The sequence below is a fragment of the Pipistrellus hanaki genome (assembly GCF_964339955.1).
Source record: "Pipistrellus hanaki genome assembly, chromosome: 4".
Classification (NCBI taxonomy): domain Eukaryota; kingdom Metazoa; phylum Chordata; class Mammalia; order Chiroptera; family Vespertilionidae; genus Pipistrellus; species Pipistrellus hanaki.
In genome coordinates, this window is record NC_140506.1 from 58,633,863 (window position 1) to 58,655,152 (window position 21,290).

General features: G+C 41.7%; 1 protein-coding gene across 1 annotated transcript in view; it reads left to right on the top strand.

Moving 5' to 3' along the window:
- Window positions 1–21,290, top strand: part of LOC311622101 (uncharacterized protein) — a 138,349-nt gene that overhangs the window by 71,128 nt on the left and 45,931 nt on the right. Inside the window, exon 3 of the mRNA XM_084882864.1 lies at window positions 44–187. The gene's annotated coding sequence lies outside the window, so the exon portion shown is untranslated. The remainder of the gene's footprint in view (window positions 1–43; window positions 188–21,290) is intronic.

The window sequence follows — 21,290 nt, forward strand, 5'->3', positions numbered from 1 at the left end:
GCCTGTTACAAAAATAAATCCTGTTTTAAATTTTCTTTTAAAGAAAGAAAGCCATGTAGAGAGCTGAAGTCTTCTAAGAAGAAAGAAAGAAGGAGAGAAGAGGCCCCAGACCCAAGGCCTAAAGAAGATGGACATTTAGAATTTTGGAGGAAAGACCAACAAGAAGAGAAGAAGCAGAAGGTAAGAGGTAAGCGGAGAAAATCAGGAATGAGTGGTGTTGGGATTCCTTTCACGGAAGCAGTGGTTTGTTGTGAGCTGTGGTGGAACCACTGGGGGCCTTATTTAGCCACAATGGGAGAATTTACACTGTGGGGGGAAGGGAATGGATACAATCAGGGCTTCTCCAGCTGGGAGCCACTTTGCCAGCACACTACTTAATGGAATCAGGAGAAGGAAAATTCTGAGAATGCCACCAAAAGACCATATGAAACAAGGACAGAAAAATATCTGTCATTCCTAGGGTTCTCAACACGGAGGTCGCTGATGAATCAACTAGAGCAGTTTCAGTGGAGAGGGGGGCATGGGAGCAAATGTAAAAGAAAAGGGTGAGTGAGAGGTGAGGAGGCGAGGGCACTAAGTAGAGACCACTCTTCCAATGAAGCATCCATCTTATATAGAAACTGCTGTTTGAAATTTTAACCCTGCTATTTTGGCTTCTGTAAATGCTTGCTTGCTTAAATAATAAGGAAAATAAGGCCATAAACCTTCCTCAGATGAAGTTATCAGTGCTGGCGCCAGGCCAAGCCTTTGGTTGAGGCCTCAAAGCCCCAGCACATAGGGCTCTTTAAGAACTTGCAAAGGGGGACCGGAAACACCCCATATTAGGGAGACAAAGAAGGTAAAAACATGTAAATAGGGAAAGTTCCTTCACGTTGGGCCTGAATTTGAAATACAGTTTTCTCTCGGCCCATGTGTAACAATAAAGTGTTACTCCATCTCTCTAAGCATTGCTTGGTTCTTCTCCGGTCTTCGGTAACACCAATACGTTTTGCTGTGAAGCAGAGACATAAAATCAAGGAGTTGCTGATTTGGGATCAAGGGAGAGGAATGTATGTTTTAAGACCAGTAATATTAAAGCCCATATATGTCTACTGATAAGATTGTCCAAACGAGAAAGAGTGAGAGAAAAAAATCTTGAAAAGAGAGGGACATGTCCAGAGCACACAGAGAGGGACTCTCATTTCTTCCATTAGAGGAAGAAGTTTATGAATCTCCATTTGTGATGGAAAGGTGCCCAGATTCACAAGGCCCTGCCATCTCCCTGCCAATGGAAGTTCATTGCCAACACCTTGACATTGATCTTAAGACAAAGTGCACACATGTACCTTTTCTGGAGACGTGTAACCAATTAATAAATACGTTTCTAGATATCCTCCATGTCTCAAAGGAAGCTGGAGTACACTCCTAAAAACCCAGGACTCCAGCCATGGAAAGAAGGGAACCTGCTGAAGTGTCTCAATATTCTAGGCAAATGCCCCAAAAAGGTTGTGGGTATTACGTGCCAGAATTTCACTGTCTGCCACTTCTAGACTATACTTGAGTTAAAGTGCTAATGTTTGATTAATGTGTTCTCGCTTTTAGTAGCTCAGCTAAAAGCACAGCTTCTAGTGAGCAGACAGTACATTAAATCAAAACATTAAAGAGACTAAAAGTGCTCCAGAGACTGCTTAGAATGAGAAGGAGAAGGATTAGAAGATGGAGGTGATGATTACCTTAATTGTTTTTGAAAAGGAAAGGACTGATCTTTCACTCAGAGGGAGGTGCTCCAGTCTTGGTAGCAGTTTTCCACCATCTTCTGGTTGTTTTGTAACTATGGAGGCCAGTGTCTTTGGTGAATCACAATTGAATAGGGTCCTTGCTATGCTAACTGGGTGTTCATAGAGTTACGTTAATGAAATGCAGAGGCCTTTGGACAAAATGCCTAGCACCCTACCTGTGATGAATAGCAATTATCCGTTTTATTATTCTCTTTAAAAATATTTTTTATTGTTGATAGTATTTTCTCTATTTTATTATTCTTATTAATATTATTTAATCATTCGTTTCTGAAAATTCTGCTGTTCCTATGTTATTACCTGAATGTTGTGATCACAAGTAAATCGTTCCATGAAGGAAAAATTCCTATTTGCAATTCTGCTGGATTTTAAAATTTCTATTTAAATGAAGATCTGTCTATGAACATTGTAGCCAGAACAAGGACTTTTGTAATTGTATCTGAGCAATTGGCAGCTTCTTGTAGTTCAGGTGGGGTTTAAGTGCATCTTCAGAGTTTCAAACTAATGTTTGGGACTCAGCGACCTTAGTCTTAATAGCAATATATTGCTAGAAAAGATTTACTTCACCTTGTTTGGGTTGGTTTCAGAGGACAAGCTCCTTAGAAGCAAAATCTGAGATGGGGATTGTTGTGTAAGCAATTTATTGACAGAATGAGAGTTTTTTTCTCAGGAAAAACCTATAAGAGAGTGAGGGAAGCTAAATAAGGAAGGGAAATAGGTAGAAAAGGATGCGGTTTCCCAAGGTGGCCTGCCTAAGCCTGACCTCAGGGGGCGCTCTAGAGCATGAGTTGTACGTACCACAGTTTGTTCTGCCTTGAGTCAAGGGGCTGAGCTGTTATACCACCCCTACCCTCAGCCATTGGCCACAGGCCACTCTCCTGGAGAGGGGATCATGACCTTCCTGTCTCCCGGGACTCTCACTGACTTCAGGGCAGGTGCCCAAAGAAAGGGGGAGCTGTGAGCTGCTATTAGCAGTCAACACCCGCAGTGAATGTGGGGGATTGGCAGGGACTGGGAGCCACCGCCTAGTAAAAGAGAGTGTGGGTGGGACAGTGATAGCACGGCCTCAAACAGCAAATGACTGTGGTGATTCCAATCCCGACCTTTATCCAGGAGCAGATTCAGCAAGGAGTGCGGGCTTCCTTCAGCCGCGCCATTTGGATCCCTGCTGGCAGTTCTTGAATGTTCAATGGTATATTTCCCTCAGGGATGAAAGCAGAACTTCCAAGTGTTACCGACTTACCTGAGAACTAGAATTAGAGATGTCCAGCCCACAGTTTACTGCTTCTGTTCCCTTATTTGATGGTTGTTAAATATTTTTTTAGGGCATTCCAAGTAGCACATAACATATCAAGGGCACCAATCTTATTCTAGAAATGCTTACATTTTACAACAATTGATGCCGTTAGGAATTGTCCATAAATATGAAATGAAAAGGATGACATCATTATTATGAGTCTAGCTGCCTTTTTGAGGTCAGTCTCACAGGGGCAAAGCTGTGGTTTGGATGAGTAATATGACAAAAGTCACAAGGCAGTTTGCTTGGCACATTATGTTATATTGTCAGGAGAAAAAATAAGTACATTGTGTGCTCTATGTGGTCTGTGACCAAAGGTTAATTCAGTCGCCCATTCTCGGAGGTGAGCCGATGAGCTTCAGATGAGCAAAGAAACAAATCAATATCTGCTTCCGAGGCATGTTAACCACAGTGCGACTCCTTGCAGATTTCAATGCTTTTGTTCTGTCTGCTACTGAAAATGCTTTTTCACGGCATGGATTTCATGACCCAAAAGCTGAGTAGAGTAGTGCCCTAAGGTCAAGTTCCTCTGTCAGGATCAATGCTCCCGGCCAGTAGGACTAGCGCACTGCGTGGAACCGCAGAACCTGAGTTGCAGAGCCTGGGCCACCTAAAGGGTTGCTGAGTGGTGGGATTTCCTGGAAGGACGCAGTACACCCATGAAGACAAAGAAACCTGGGGCAGAGTGCAGAGGTGAACTTGGGGTCCAGAAGAGAGATGGCTTTGTCCTATGACTACTAAAAATAATTATCTCCGCAAGACAGGAACAAGGTGGGCCCCAGAGAGAACAAATGTGAGAAATGTGAGTGGGTGCCTAAAGAAATGACCGCAGTCATCCCAGGAAAGCATTTGGGAGGCAAGAGCTGTATCACGTAGGTACCCGGAAACTCCCACCTCTGCAAAGGAGGAAATGAGGCTGACTAAGCTGGAAGGCATATTGGATTTCCCCCTCATCTTCCGAATGCCTGGCACTTAGTAAGAGCTTACTAAGACATGTTTAATGAATGATTGTTCTGTAGGCCAATTGGTTTTAACATTCACATTTAAACAAAAGGTATTAACTAGACACAGTGCTTGAAAGGATAGCTTTGTGAGAAATGCTAAGTTTATAAATCAACTCAAGAAGCCTTTAGGTTTCTCAATTCCCAACCCCTTTATAAGATTCCATGAGGAAATCTTGTTTCCTGGCTTCTTTACAGCCCCAAATTTCTTAGAACAGTTTTTTGTAGGTCATTGTAGCAGCTGTCGGAGTACCACATCTCTGAAAATAGCCATGTGGTAAATGCTGTGGCCCAGGAGTAAGCATCACAACCTCCTGAGGATCTTCTTAAAATACAGCTTTCTAAAATCACCCTAGATCAGGGGTCGGCAAACTCATTAGTCAACAGAGCCAAATATCAACAGTACAACGATTGAAATTTCTTTTGAGAGCCGAAAACCTGACTTCTGCGCATAGGCCATGAAGTTTCAGTGGCTCTGTATGTGTGCGTCCACACGTGATATTTTGTGGAAGAGCCACATTCAAGGGCCAAAGAGCTGCTTGTGGCTCATGGACCACAGTTTGCCGACCACTGCCCTAGATTATTAGTAATGAGGTCTGGGGTGGAACTTTAAAATCTCATTCATAATAAACACTCCAATAGTTCTGATGTGGACATGTATCAGTAGTGTATTGCCACAATAATAGTGTACCACAAACCATCCAAATCTCAGTGTCAGACAGCAATAAGCACTCACTCACTCACACATCAGCAGGTAAACTGAGTACAGCTTATCTAGGCTGGAGTAGGCTTCAACCTATTGGTCCAGATCTGCTCCGCATGCTTCTCATCCTCCCTGAACTAACATCTACCTAAGGCAGGTTCTTCTCATGGAGAAAAGTAAAAATGTGAGATGGCAAACCCTACCACCCAAGCAGATGCCACGCCTCTGCTCACACCTTGTCTGCTAATATCCCATTGGCCAAAGGGAGAAACATGAGAGAGACAAAAGTCAATGGAAGGGAAATATCCCATGTTCATGGAATCCTGATGAGGGAAGTAAATATTTGCCGATAATGTAATTCATCGCAAAGTAGTACAAAGACTTTGTACTTTGAAAAGCACTAGAGTCTCTTGAACCAATCTAGGGAAGGTGAATGTAAGGTCAATTTTTTATTTAATTAGCTACTCAACAAATATTTATGAGTGACTATCAAATGCCAGGCAGACAGGTAATGAGTCATTGTTTATCTGAAAAGAGTCCAGTCCAAAGGCAGATAAGCACATAGATAATCACAAGGCAATGTGCCGGTTACTATGTAACAGAAGCAACAGAGAGTTATCTTAAAAATCTAAAATTGACCTGAAAAGCAAAATGTAATGTTCTCTGTGAGCCAGCAATTATTTTTTTTTAATCCTTAAAATATGGGAGACATACAGAAACAGATTGTAAGATAACATCAGTTCCCAGATTGCTCTCTGGAGAAGACTGCTGCAAATGATGGGATGTTTCAGGCTCACAGGTTTAGACTTGAGCGCGAGAGGAGACTAGGGAGACCATCAGCATAGCAACTAGCAGAATTCTCAGAGATGATTGTCATTGGCCCAGACAGAGGCATACACCCACCCCTGAACCACTCCTGTGACACTAATTGGCCCAATATGGGTCATAGCCCACTTCCTGAATGGATAAGTTCAGGTGATCAGCCACATTAACAGAGTGGAAGGAGGTTTTTCCCAAAAGAAAATCACTGTGCTGGCAAAAAAAAAAAAAAAAAAAAAAATTATTTTTATACTGACATAGAATTACCTTCAAGATATATTGTTGGATAAAATAAGGAAATTGCCCTAACCAGTTTGGCTAAGTGGATAGAGCGTCGGCCTGAGCATCAGCCTGCGGACTGAAGGGTCCCAGGTTCCATCCTAGTCAAGGGCATATACCTTGTTTGCGGGCAGATCCCCAGTAGGGGGTGTGCAGGAGTCAGCTGATTGATGTTTCTCTCTCATCAATGTTTCTAACTCTCTCTCCTTCTCCCTTCCTCTCTGTAAAAAAATCAATAAAATATATTTTTTAAAAATTAAAAAATTGAAGAATATTTTATATGTGTATTTATGTGAGTAAATTTTATATTTCTCTATGTAGCTTTGTATATCTAAAAGCATGGAAATATGATACACAACAAAGTCCTGAAGATAGTCGGCAGTTAACTTGGGGAGGAGACTGGGATCTGACGAGATATAATAGAAAGGAACTTAGATTTTTAAATTTTATTTTATTTTTTAATATTTGAGGCTGGCTGACTCTCTCCTCTCACTAGAAATCCCAGGAGATCACAGATTTGGGTTGTCTTGCTCATTACTCTATCCCTAGAGCTTTAAAGAGTGGCTGGCACATTTTTAGGAGGTGTTTAGTAAATATTTATATAATGAACCGATGAAGAGCATACACAGAGGAATGAAGGTGTGAAAACTATGGGCCAATTAGGAATTTCAAATCTTTTGGCATGACCAGAGTTCTTGGTACAAAAGAAGTAGTGGCAGAAGCTGAAGCTGTAAGTAGGCAGGAGTCCATTCATGAGCAATGCCAGGGGACAGCATTACTTACTGGGTAACAGATGTTGGGCAGGTGAGAGTCAGGATAGGGTTTGCCTTTTAGAAAGGTTATGCCTCCATTTGAAGGATGGAATGGAGCAAAACAGGATGGAGAACTAATTGCCAGACAAAACAATTGGTTGTCAGAGGCCAGCTCAGAGAAATGAATCCTGAAATAAGGGCAGTAAGGATAAGGAGATAATGGATTTGAGAGCTATACAGGCCTTGTTGACCGATAGATTGGGGGGAGGAAGGGGAGGGAGGGTTTTAAAGTGACTCCCAGGTGTCTGGATGGTACCATGCACCTAGAGACAGGATCTGTGAAAAGGCCAGGCCAGTGTGACTAAGTGGTTAAGCATCGACCTATGAACCAGGAATGATTCAATTCCCAGCCAAGGCACATGCCAGTCAGCCTGTCTCTTTGTATTTCAATCCCTAATGGGGGGCATGCAGGAGGCAGCTGATCAATGATTCTCTCTCATCATTGATATTTCTGTCTCTCCCTCTCCTTTCCTCTCTGAAATCAATAAAGATATTTCTTTAAAAAATAAAATAAAATAAAATAGAGTGTTAAGAAGAAGAAGAAGAAGAAGAAGAAGAAGAAGAAGAAGAAGAAGAAGAAGAAGAAGAAGTAGTAGTAGTAGTAGTTGTGGCTGAAGGTTCTGAGTTCCGCTTCAGACATGTTGATTTCCAGCGTACTGAGGAGCATCGAGGTAAAGATGTCCAACAGAACACCTGGGGCCTGTACTGAGGTCTCCCTTTTCTTCTCTCGGAGAGAGTTTCAGTATTTCCTTAAACATTTGTAAAGGGAACCAATCCTCAGACAATGGTGTCTAAGTGCTTGTTCACTTAACAAAGGAGGGGCAGCCCCCCAGAAGTGGTTTTGTCCCAAGACCCAGGATTTTAACTCACTTCGCTCTCTCGATGTTACCCTTTTGTTTCATTAGCCAGAATAACATGAATTACGCCATTTGTCACAAGAAAAGAGATTGAAAAATGTACCCTTGGAGAGTTAAAAACAGAAGGTACACAGAGGTGTTTGTGGACATAGGTTAGTTTCCATTTACTGGAATTATCTGGCCAGGGTAACTGGGGGAGAGACCAGAGAACTCACAGTCCCCTCAACTGAGGTTCCCTTTTGGCCAGAACCTCAGCTCTTGGCTCTGATATCCAGAGCACCCCTTTCTTTCACTCGCTTGTACAACATTCTCTTTCATCTGTTTCAAGGCTCTGAGTTTGCAGTCCTGATAAATGGTGAGAATGGGGATGAATGGCCAGACACCTCGAGGGCAATGACATCCTGATCCCCAGGGAACCAAGTTCTGCACCTGGCATGGCAGTGCAGAGAGCAGAGGAGTACAAAAAAAAGAGCCTTTTACCCTGGATTCTCTTTCCTCACTCTGAAAAGGTGAAGCCTGGGATGAGAACTTTCCTCTCCCACAACAAAAGCTGAAAACTTAAACCCACCTTGTGCCTAACCACCAGCCTCTCTGGAAAACCTTTCCCTCTTTGTCTCTTTGTATTTCACAGCTATGGGGACTGGGTTGTTCAAAGGAATACCTGACCTTGTTTGTTAGATGAGACACAGAAAATGCTGACCATGACCTCCTTTATTTGCTCTGGCTGCTAACCTGGCAGAACTGTAGAGTATCAGATGCTTCAGCAGCTTTAGTCCGGCCGGGGGTGTAGAATAATGAGTGCATAGAGCTCCTTCTTATAGGCGCTGACTTCCCTCTGGAGGAAGGGTGGGAGGCCATTAGGTGGGAAGGACTAAGCACAAAAAGAAGCTAGATGTAGGCCTGCTGGGGACAAAGGCCAGTCTCAGCTAATGCTGTTGGACCTGCTGGGACTGTTTCCACTCAGGACGGGTTTTCTGCTTTGTTAGGTTGCCTGGGTCCTGCCACTGATTTTGTAGGAGGGAGACAGTAAGCCCATAAGGCCAGTGGCAGTATCACATGTATCTCCAGGTCGTAGCTCAGAACCTAGATATACAGAGGCAGAGATTAGGAGGAGGGTATCTTTTGCAAATGTAGAAGGTATATAGTTTTTACTCTCAATTTGCGGAAGAAAAACCTAGGTTTGGAGAGGTTAAAAGACTGGTTTAAAACACAAAGCTAGTCAATAGCAGTGTCTCCCTGCATCCTGTGGACGTGTGCTGCCTTGTGCGGGGTATGGCAGCCTGGAGCAGAGCTGCGATCTCAGCTACGGTGATGGAGACGCTGGGTATTCCATGCCTGAGGATGTTCGACAGTGTCATAGAGATCTCTCTCACTTGCCCCTCACCTGTGAGTTGAGCACCTGTGAACTGGCTCTGCAGCCTCCTGTGGCCTCTAGAGATATTCCCAGATGACATTGAGAAGAGAAGGTGTCAGTGCAGAAGAAGGCTCGGGAAGAGCGCTGTGGAGAGCGCAGGATTGAGATGGAAGAGAACAAGAAACTGAGCAATTACCCAAAAGTCCGCATTCCCCTGGAGAATCTACAGCAGTTTCCTGCCTTCAGTTCCTATACTTGATCCTCTGATTCTGCTTTGGGTCCCACCAGCACTGAGGGCCATGGGGCTTTCTCCATGTCTCCTCTTAGCAGAAGTCCAGGTTCCCAAGCAGACTTTCTGCTGACCCCTGTGCCACCCGCTGTGAGCCAGGTCAGTCCTTCATTCTGCATTGGGAGCATGGAGAAAGACTCTCCCTTCCCTCCGTTTGCCCAGAGGCTAGAGTTGGCAAAGCAAAAGCAGGTGTGTGGCCCAAAACTGATCCAAAGAAAGATGAGAACAGCTTAGTCCCTCCTGCCACTGTGGGCAGTGATGGGGAGAGTGATAACCGTGTTCCTGTGCCCACTTTCCAAAATTCCTTCAGCCACGCTATTGAAGCAGCCTTCATGAAACTGGACCCGCCCACTACTTCAGATGCCCTCTCTGAAGAGAAAGGAGGAAAGAAAATAAAAGAATAGAAACAGAAGCTCCTGTTCAGCACCCCAGTTGTCCACACCAAGTGATACTACTGGCCCAGGCTACCTTCTCCATCTGGTTTTCTTTTTTCCGTGCTTTTGTTTTGCTGCTGTAATTTTTAAGTATCTGGGTTTGAACAGATTAGTTCAAACTCAGATAATTAATTCAAGATTTTAAATACAGTGTATTTTCCAGCTTCCTGTCTTTACATCAAAATAAAGTATTGATACTCATAAGAGGGGGGGGAAAAAAAAGCAATATCTCAGGTGGGTACCTTTTCAGATAAGCAACTGAATACAATTCTGTCATATTTAATAAAAAAGGTCGTTTATTGGAAGGATGTTGGGATATGGAGATGTTGGGAATCTAGAAATCCAAATCAGAAAAGGGACTGGAGTAAGGCGCCAAGTACAGATTACATATAGGAAACTAGAAGGGAGAAAACTTAAAACAGTTTCAAACCAGATTTTGTGCTTTCTTGAATGGCAGATAAGTTTTCTGGGCTGTTTTTAACAGGATTGGGTGCTTCTTAACCCAAAATTATATCTTAACTAGAGGCCCAGCGCACAAAATCGTGCACGGGTAGAGTCCCTAAGCCTAGCCTGTGATCGAGGCCATCTTCTGCCACTTGCTGGTTTCCAGTCCTGCCCTGCCACCACCCACCCCAGTTCCAGCGGTTCCCTGTTTGCCATCCAGTGATCCGGAGCCTGCGGACCAGGAGGAGGGGCCAAGAGGTCTGCCGTCCGCTGCGGCCACCCACCCCAGTTCCTCATGGTTCCCCCATTGGCCATCCAGCGATCGGGGAGGCATTGTGGGCTGGGGGAGGAACCGAGAGGTGGTCAATGCACCTCATAGCAACTGTTTCATTGGTTGTTCTGGTTGTCATGCGGTTATGGTTGCTGGACTTTTATTATATAGGATTCCGTAGGCCTGGCAGATCTCTCTATGTATTCTGAAGTTTATCTCTAGAAGACCTTTGGAACATATGATTGAATGTCAGCCCCCATTGGTGTCCCCCATCCTGAGCAAACTCTCAGGGTTGGTCCCAAGAGCTTTGCTTTTCAATGCTTCTCACGTCTCTGTTTATGATAGTGGAAAAGTCATTGCTTCTTAAAGTGGATGCTTTTGATAAAGAGATTCATTCTTTCTTTTTTTCCACCTCTGAAATCAGGATGTATTTAAAAAGCAACCGTTTGTCCTAGTTTAATTGGTAGCACTTTTTTCTTCATTGGATATTTATTTTTAAAAAATGGTACTTACATTCAATGGCACTTTAAGTTCAATGAAATATGATATATTTATTTTCCTCCCATTTTTCACTGGCTAAATTTTATTCACACTCATTTAAAAGAACTGGCTGTTGGCATTGTATGTAGGTATTAGTGTTGAACTCTGGCAGAATGCTAACAACCATACAGAATCATGATGGAACTGGCCCCTCTCTGTCATCATTATTTTATAATTAGAAATACAGCTCTTCTGTTGAACAGAAGAGGTTTTGTAACCATGCAACCATCTCCCCAGTGGTAACATCCAGGGCCTGCCCCCAATGAAATGTTTCGTCTGTGTTTCAAAGCTTTTAAAGAGTATGTGAAAGAAACATTCATTCAGGATGAATTGCCTTGGCATATGCTTTTGGGCTGTTCTTATTTTATGCACACTTCCTTGGTCCATCATTAGATAATTTTATTTGCAAAAGCGAAATGCAGTAAAATTTCCCTCTACATCCTTTCTCCATTTCTCATCCTTATCCTCTAACAGGATTTCCTTGTCTTGTTATCACCATTCATCAGGAAGATGAATATGAAATGAAATCTACCCTTCAGCAATGTTAGCTGCCGAAGAAACAAAGGCATTAAGTAAGACTAAAGAACAGGAGATGAATAGTGGTGAAGGTTAAGCAACTGTGAATTTCCAGGAAATATTTATGAGCTGATTTAAATACTAATGAGATGGTAGTCAGCAGCAAGAAGACTAAAATACAGGAGCGCAAAGTCTCAGCTGGCCTGTGGGTTGTCTTCTATCTACACAAGCTGTAGAGAAGAGCAGCCACATTTTAAGCCTCCTGCTAAACAGACATTTTAAAATGCTAAGCGAGAAATTGACATTTTCCCTCTGATTTCGGCGTTTTATTTCTACCACAGAAATGGATTTTGCCAATCCATTTGAATCCCATGCTGAAAGAGGAATCTAAGGCCTCTTCAACCAAACCTTTCATCTAAGTGATTACCCTTTCAGGACTCTTTTAATTTCCCTTCCTGCTCCCTTTAAGAATCCACCAAATTGCCTCTCCTTGCAAGTTCCTATGCAGCAGCATGAATGGCGTCTCTAGAGAGTAGTACCAGGTCATTTATCTAAAAATGTCTCCTGTCCCAGCCTGACTACAGAAAATACTTCAGCAACCTATGGGTTAGAAAAGATAAAAACACTTGGAATTACCATAAAACAAATTTAACTTCCAAAGAGCTTTTTACATATATTGCCTTGAGCCTGACAATCTGCTGACTTGATCCAAAATAAACAACTGGCTTTGGCATGTCTAAATCATATTTCAGAGTTTCACACAAAGAATTCTGTTAGGGCTTATTCAGCAGGGATTTGGTGTGTGTGTAGGCGGGGAGGGGAGATATTGTTCCTAACCTGAAAATGCTAGGAGAAAAACAGGAGGAGCAACCCACAGAGTCTCTGGAAAACTGGGGAGCTGGATATCCCAAAAGTCAGAGAGCAGAGAGTTAGATCACATGACCAGAAGCCTTACACACATTATATTACCCCTACGACAAGGATAAGGAGAGTAAGACTCTCACCTCTGGTGCAAGATATAAACCAGCACTGAATAATCAAGATAAACACGATTTCATGCAATATTTTTAAAAATAAAAATCAATGCCAAAAGCTATAATGAACAAAAATCACACAATTTTAAATAAAAATAGGATCCAACAATGCCTTACCAAGCCACAGGGAAGCCTGAGGCAAAAGAAAAATGTGCGCCCCTATATACATATTTTTATGTTTTTTTAAATGTTTTTCCTCAGAAATAGATTTTTTAATATATTACTGATAAGTTTGTTTCCATTAATCCAGGAAGGTAAAATTATAAAAAATTCTATTTGAGGTATAAGTCAAATGTTTAAACTTAATATTATGTTGTAAATTATCATACATCTACTTTTTCCTTTTTTAAAAAAATATTTTTTTATCAATTTCAGAGAGGAAAGGAGAGTGAGAGAGACAGAAACATCAATGATGAGAGAGAATCATTGATCAGCTGCCTCCTGCATGCCCTATCCTTGGTGTCAAACCTGCAACCTGGGCATGTGCCCGGAAGAGGAATTGAACCGTGACCTCCTGGTTCCTAGGTCTACGCTCAACCCCTGAGCCACACAAGCTAGTCTGCTTTTTCCCTTTTTAATATTTTCTCACTACATGATCATTCTGGTCAGAACTCTGCTGCTATAGGATTGCACAGAGCTACCCCAGAAGACGTACATGTTAAAGACAGAATGAGAGGTTGAGAAACCAATGTGAAGGCAATGTTAAGACCTCTCACCAAGGTTGTTCTGTATGTTTGCCATCTGTATTTTACTTTATGCGCAACACTTATGGACCACTGTATTAGGAGCCTACAATCAACAGACAACCCATCGTTCATTACTTAACAATGAAGAAAATTCACTTCATAGAACAAGAAGTCTGAAGGAAAGCTGGCCTCAAAGTTGTTAACTCAACATTTCAATGACACCAACCAGGATCAGATTCTTTTCAAGGTGCAAACCCAGTGGGTGGCTTCCTCTTTGGCTGGCTCCTCTCACAGGGAGAAAGTGGCTGCCTCAGTTCCTGGAGTCCCATGCCAACCTGACAATGCCTCACAGATAAATTTTTCCATTTACTTATGTATCTTGTAACTGTATTTATCAGAATTTATGTTTTTTTTTTGTTTTTTTAAATATATTTTATTGATTTTTTACAGAGAGGAAAGGAGAGGGACAGAGAGTTAGAAACATCTATGAGAGAGAAACATCGATCAGCTGCCTCCTGCACACCCACCTCCACACACACTGGGGATGTGCCCCAAACCAAGGTAATGCCCTTGACTGGAATCAAACCTGGGACCTTTCAGTTCGAAGGCCAACACTCTATCCACTGAGCCAAACCGGTTTCGGCAGAACGTTTTTTAATGGTTAGATAATACATTATTATATGCACACATGATAATTTATTTGTCATTTCCCCCATATCCCCCAACATTTAGGTTGTTTATACTATAGCTGTTGTTGGAACAAGCAATGTTCGGTAAATAACTTGGCCTACTTTTGTCATAATATCAAAAAAACTAATTGCTAGGAAATTTAAAATTTGGTTGATAGAGTCAAATTGCCTCCAAAAGGGTTTTATCATGTTCTCTTTTCAAAAAGTATGCGAAAATATGCCGAAACCGGTTTGGCTCAGTGGTAGAGCGTCAGTCTGCGGACTGAAGGGTCCCAGGTTCGATTTCGGTCAAGGGCATGTACATTGGTTGGGGGCACATCCCCAGTAGGGGGTGTGCAAGAGGCAGCTGGTTGATGTTTCTCTCTCATCGACGTTTCTAGCTCTCTATCCCTCTCTCCTCTTCGCTGTAAAAAATCAATAAAATATATTTAAAAAAAAAAAAAGTATGCGAAAATACTCCTTTTCTCAATCTCTCACCAATATTGATTTTGAAACTTTTAAAACTTGCCCATAGGGGGGGAAAAGTATTCTTTTAATTAGCATTTACTTAATTATGAGGATGAGCATGTTTTTATATGTATATAGGAATTTGTACTTCTTTTCCTATGAACTAGTTTGGTTTTGTGGAGTCAAATGAAGCCATCTTTTCTATGATGATTCCAGGGTTCAGAGTTGTGTTTTGAAAGGCTCCTCACTTGTACATACACACACACCTTTAGTCTCTCAGAGGTCTATATTTAAATCTTTAAATGTTTAAATCCTTTTAGTCTCTCGTATATCTTTAAATGTTTAAATCTTTAATCCATCCAGACTTAAAAGATGGGAGAAGGTTGGTATATCCTGAGAGGTAACATTGTAACTTAATTTTTCCAACTGTTCCTGAACATCCTATAACTTCTTTTTTTATTTGATTTATAAAATTTATTATAAATTCCCATAGACAATAGGTTTTGTCCATTCTGTTTTATTCATCTGAATATTTCTTCTCACCTAATACTACATCATTGAAGTCACTATAGCTTCATAGTGGATTTTTCATCTGATAAGGCTGATTTATTCACTCCACCCTCCACATCCCCTCCTCCCACCCCCTGCCTCATAACCTATTTTTCTTTTTCCCCCAGTTATTTCGGCACATTAATTTTCCAGGTGACCATAGAGGTTAATTTGAGGGAAATGACATTTTTATAATACCAAGTCTTTCTGACTGAATCCAGTGTCGCATGAAATCACATGAAGTCACTGGATAATTACCTAGAGAATCCGAGTCTAGATCCTTGTGGACACTTCTGGCTGGATTAGTTGTGTGAGTCATCTGAATCGATGGCATAACCGTGCGGTTCTCCCCTTTATCGTGGACACATGAGAATTACATGGGTATCAGGAAAACCTGGCCCAGAGCAAAAACCAAATAGTCCTTCCATATTCTTCAGAAATGTTTTAATAGAAAAATTAATCATTCACATCCTGTCCACAGTGTGAGGGGAGCTCCAACCACAATCAATACCACTGCTCATGTGTGCTGGAGGCTGCGTATGTCTTGGGTGTAGAATTCCTGGCCCGTGGCCATAACCAATACAGGAATAAATGCCATTTAATTCCACCCAGCTGTTCCTGGAGCCTTCCATGGGTGGGTCTGTTGGCGAGTGGGGGGATAGGAGGAGGGGAGGGAGAGAGAGGGTGGTTCATTCGATTCATAAGAAAAAAATGTGCCCCTCCATTGCTTGGCACAGGGCCAGGTTTGCTAGGACTTTCCAAACACACTGCTGTGGGGAAGAGCCCTGAGGGCTGTTCCCGTCACAGACCTACCAGCCTGAAGTGTTCAGTGGGGGGCTCTGCCCATGTGCTGCACTGCTCTAAGCGTGTACTTCGTTTCACACCGAAAAACCAGTGCTTTGTGTTAGTGTAAGGTCTTCCTAACACATGAGGTCAAGAACACATCTGTACTTAAATAGATGGGGTGGTGAAAGTGACTAAAAGGAATCACACCTTACATGGTATTAATGGTGATGCTAATCTATGTAAATTAGTGTCATGGAAGAGAATGTAATGTTCTTAATCCAAAAATGTAAACCTTCTTTTGCTTGACAGTAGGTTGCCAAAATGATGCGTGGTAGATGCGTGGGTAGCTGCCAAAAAAAGCAATCTCAGGTCCTGCAAAGAGTAGTTACTTCCCACTTCCCATCATATAATTTCAGTGTTATAGTTCAAAATTGTCCTTCTTACCTTGAATAATCAAATACGTGCAAGGGCCCTTGTGTGGTGTTCTTTTGTTGTTCTGTTTTGCTTTGATGCTTCCCAAGATGATCTTAGAGGGTTTAGAAATTGTGCACCGTATTCAAGGTTATACAAAGAAAGCTTGGGACCGCTGCAAACCAAAGGCTTCCTGCATTTTTGCCTCAGGTGGACAAAAGCTATATGGGAATATTAATAGAAGGAAAGAGAAGGAATCCTTATTGAGAACCCACTTGATGCCAGGTGCATATTTGGTCATAGTTTATTCCCACCACACCCTGCTTTGAGAACTGTCTCCCTGTTTAAATTAGCTGTATGCATTTTAACCCATTTGTCAAACTCTTAACATGTTCTTATGACTGTTTCTACTGACAAACAAGGTCTCAGAGTGTCGAGGCAGGTGGTGGCTTCCAATTTCTAGTCTCCAGCCTTAAGGGTGTGGAAAGGCTGATGTGTTCCCTGTGATGGAGCTTCTGGTCCCTAGATCCCCTACAGGAGTGTGCTCTTAAACTCAGTATTGCCAGTGGCTGCAGTTGGTCCTTGCTCCTTTGTCCTTCCAATGGTTTTAGATTTATCTATTGGCCTGTATTAAATTCTGTCTACTTAAAATATCTATAGTTGTTCTCTTTCCTTCACGAAACCCTTAAAAGTTTAGTGAAGGACTTTTTAAAAGTTTCCTAAGGTCCTCTGAATATTTATATTTTATTTAAATTAAAAACAAAACTAAATTTATAGTGGTATATAAAGTACTGGCATAGGATATATATGCTGATTATGAACTACTCACAAGAAAGAAAGAAATTAATTTAGTATATTTAACTCATTTCCTTATAAGCTAGTTTGGATCTAGAATAATTAGAAGGCATACAAATAATAGCTTCCCTTTATTGCACATTTACAATCAGTACACCATGTAATCCTTATAGAAACTCCACTTTGCAGAGGAGAAATCCAAGGTTTAGAGAAGTTAAGAAACTTTTGTTTAACAGCATTGTAGTAGACAGAATATTGCTTCCCAAAGATGTCTGCGTCTTAATCCCCTGAACCGTGAATATGTTACCTTATATGCAAAAGAGGCTTTGTAGTATGATTCAGTTAAGGATATTGAAATGAGGGGATTATCCTGGATCACCCAGGTGGGTCTACAGCAGTGATTCCCAAAGTGGTCTATATCGACCCCCAGGGGTCTATGACAACCTGCAAGGGGTCTACGTCAGCGAAAAAAAAATTTGGGGGTCCATGAAATGAAAATGGGGGTCCACGATAGTGGATCTCAACATACACTGATAGTACCTATTTACTTACATCATATTATCTTATAATATAAAAACATATAAATTATTTATAAAAGTACCTATGAAGTAAAAAATTTATTATATATGTTTATAAAATTGTGTAAGTTGTAGGATAAAAACCTGCACATAATGATATACCAGTATCATCTTGTTACAAGTATACGCGCAGTAAACATTCTTGCCAATTTTTGTCTCAAAGCTTCGCGAACTTGCACCGACTTGTTCAATTTGTCACTCTATAAATATGAATGTGAGAAAAATACGTTCATTCGTTTCCTGAATCTTGAATAGGAAAGTGCTGAGAAAATATTTTAAAAAATATAAACTGGTAGTTTATCATACAAATTATAGTGAATCAGTGTTATTTTGTTTGAGAATGCCGGAGAAAAGTAGGTACATTATTTTTTATTAAATTTTAACACTAAACTTCACTACAGTTAGAAATTTACAAAAAAATCAATATCAGGTAAGTAGGGGGTCTACCCAAAACCGAAAAACATGGCAAGGGGTCTACGGCACAAACAAGTTTGGGAACCTCTGGTCTACAGTAATCACAGGAGTCTTGATAAGAGGGAGGCAGGAGGGCCAGAGGAGGAGATGGAGGTATGAAGACCAAATCAGAGGTCAGAGAGAGACAGAGAGGGATTTGAAGATGCCATGCTGCTGGCTTTAAGGATGGAGGATGGAGCCATGAACCAAGGAATGTAGGTGGCCTCTGAAGCTGAAAAAAACAAGAGAACAGATTCTTTCCTAGAGCCTCCGAAGGGAATACAGTTTTACGGAACTATTTTAGACTTTTGACCTTCAGAGATATAAAAGAATAAATTGTGTGGTTTTAAACCACTAAATTTGAGATAAGTTGTTACACAGCAGCAATAGGAAATGAATGCAAAGATTTATTTAATATTTATTGAGATCCTATCATGCAGTGCGGGGATGTACAGTCCTAACAAAACTATGCACTTTGCTGATATTCCAGCTTGCATTCTTGCCTTGAGTTAAGCAGAATCAGAACCCAACCCCAGGCTCATCCGTCTCGCTAGCCAATGCTCTTTGCACTACACTCTGCTTGCTACCCCCACCACGCCAAGCTCGGGGCAGATGCTCAGGCCTGTGCCCCTTTTTATTCTAATAAAATGACCTAATGCATCTTATTCCTAACTGGATGCTGATAAATTAACACAAGGCATCTTACCTCATTTGTTGGGACCTAGAACATTCTCTTCCTTCTGAGGGCCATTGTGGTTGTTTTCTGCAAAGAAAGTCCTTCACTCTAAAAATATTTCTAGACCTTTAGTTTTCTCAGGATTTTTCCTGCACATGGGGTGCTTGTTAAGACATCCAGCTACCAGAATTCTAATCCCATGAGTCTGGGCGGGGTCTAATGGGGGCACTTTCACACCCCAGCTGATTCTGAGACAGGCTCACTAGAGAGTTCAATTGAGAAATACTCTTTTATATAAAACTAGAGGCCTGGTGCATGAAATGCATGCACTCGGGGCAGGGGCGGGGGGTGAGGGGTGTCTCACAGTGTCAAGATCCCGCTGGCACCCGCGGGACCCCTGGCCTCCCTGCATGTAGCTGTGGGACCCACCTCCATGCCATGCAGGCAGCGTCCAGTCCCTGCCCACTCAGGCAGCCACCTGGCGATGGGTTGTTATGGCGTGAGGGCGTCACGACCACATAGGCTTTTATCATATAGGATCATAGATGAATCCTTGTTTCTGAGTCCTCAGAGACTGTACTTCCAACATTCCAATTGCCTTAGTTCTTCTAGCAGGGGTTAGTGCAGACGTTCTTTTCCTGACTACACATGTTTTGCGATGGCATTAGAAAATAACTGCATGCCACAATGACTAATAATAGGGATCGTGTTATTCTGTATCTTCTTTGTGGTACAGTAATGCTTCTAGAGTCATTTCTCATTTTAATATTATTGTAATATCAATAACATTTAATATTACTACTGATCCCATTACTTTTTTCAAGTCATGTTGAAATAGTCAACTCAGTTCAATGTCTTTAGGCATACTCTAGTAGGATTGGATTTTTTTAAAATGTAATTTAAATTCAGTTACAGATTGTTTAACTGAAATAGCCACTTACTGGTTTGTGGTTTAAGAAATTCCTTCTAAGTATCAGCTCAGAAGCCAACTTCACTCCACTAAAAACAACAGATTCTACAGTCTTCCTTTATATATTTACATTATTTCATTGAACCAGAGAATTGTATTGCTGCAAAGAGCACCCTAGAAATTATCGAACCCAGTCCCATCATTTTGCAAATGAGGTTTAAAAGAGGGAAGTGACTTGCCCAAAGTTATACAAGTAGTTAAAGGACTAGCTTTCCTGACTCCTGGTCTATTCAGATGCCAAGTCACCATAATTTTATTTATAAATACTCTCAAGGCACTTTCATTGCTTCTAAGATGAGTCCCTTTTTGTGGATAATCTAGAGAAGATAAATTTTAAATGTTTTGTTTTGCTAGTCTTCTCTTTAAGAAGAGACCTCATCTGTGTTGACCCCAACTTTTCCCCTTAGTTCTTCATTATTCAAAACATGACCACTAAGGAATTAGAAAAAAAAAAATGTTGTGGATTTCTACTTTGTGAGCCTCATCCTGATATCTCTCCTATTCAAACAACTTTTGGGGGATCTGAGTGAAACCTGCGGCATTGCTAACTTCACTGTGTTTTAATGCTCCATTGAGCACATCATATCCAGCTCTAACCCCACATCCTCTCTGCTCAGCCACTATAAAATAGCTTCATACATTTGACTCACGTCAAGGTCTTTGAACAGTTGTTAGGGCAGGAAACTTAACACCCCAGAATAGGGACAGCAGAGGTGGTGATAGAACAGCTGGGGACATTGTGCTATGGACACGAGCAGACATGGTATGGGTCCAACTCTCAAGTTACCGCCGCTCTGATTTGGATCCAGGAGCAAAGGCCTAGAACAGTGAACAAATTCACTGAGATTCAGGGAGAAACCCGGAGACACCCATCCCCCATCTAATGGGTATAAACAAATGGCTCCTGAGTTCTTCCTCTTTGCTAAATTCTAGCCTGATTATCCTGCCCCTGCCATTGAAGAACCACGAGTAGAGCAGTGCTGACAACCTGGATACCGGCTTTTATACGTCGACTGAATACCAAAAGGGTGGAGGGAGTTCTTTTCCTATCAGAAGAGAAAGGAGGAGGGACGTGAGGAGGGGCACAGGGCGCACAGCACGGCTCATACTGATCTGACTTCACCTTTGTCCTGACAAAGACACGTGCCTAAAACAGTCATACAGGACTTCTGGTTTCAGCTGCGACACGTAAAACAAACATACTCGGAGATTATCCTGACATGATGCAGAGCAGGAAATTGCAGTGGGGGATGGAGGTTGCTCATTGTGTCTCTTGGCAGCAGGGCTGACAACAGTCAGAGGTGGAGGTAATAATTTTGTGGGAGAGGCTTAAGATAAGTGTTGTGTGTTTTTACATGTCTTTTACAGACTCGCAGTTCAGGCACGTGAAAAATCGTGTTGGCCCTTACATTTATTGTTGCCTTGACTTCCAGCCCATCGGGGACAAAGTAGTCTTGTTTGGAAAAATTAGTTCAATGTCTTTTTCTCCCTCCAGAACACAGATTTCATTTGTAACAAGTCATTCATTCACTTATTTATTCTTTCAACAAATAATTATTTCCTATGTCCTGGCACTTGCTAGGTGCCCGGGATATGGTGGTGATTATAGCTGCTTTCATAAACTTAAGATCCTGTGGGGGAAGCATACTAACGAGTAAGTCATGACGATAAAGGGTGTTAAGTGCTACAATAAAGGGAGTAAAGGGATGGATGGTGAAACACCAATCTTGTCTGCTTATGTCCCAATAAAATAAGGGAGGGGATAAAAGATAGTCTACCTCTGAGGCTGGCATGAGGATCAGATAAGATGATGTTGCTAAATGCT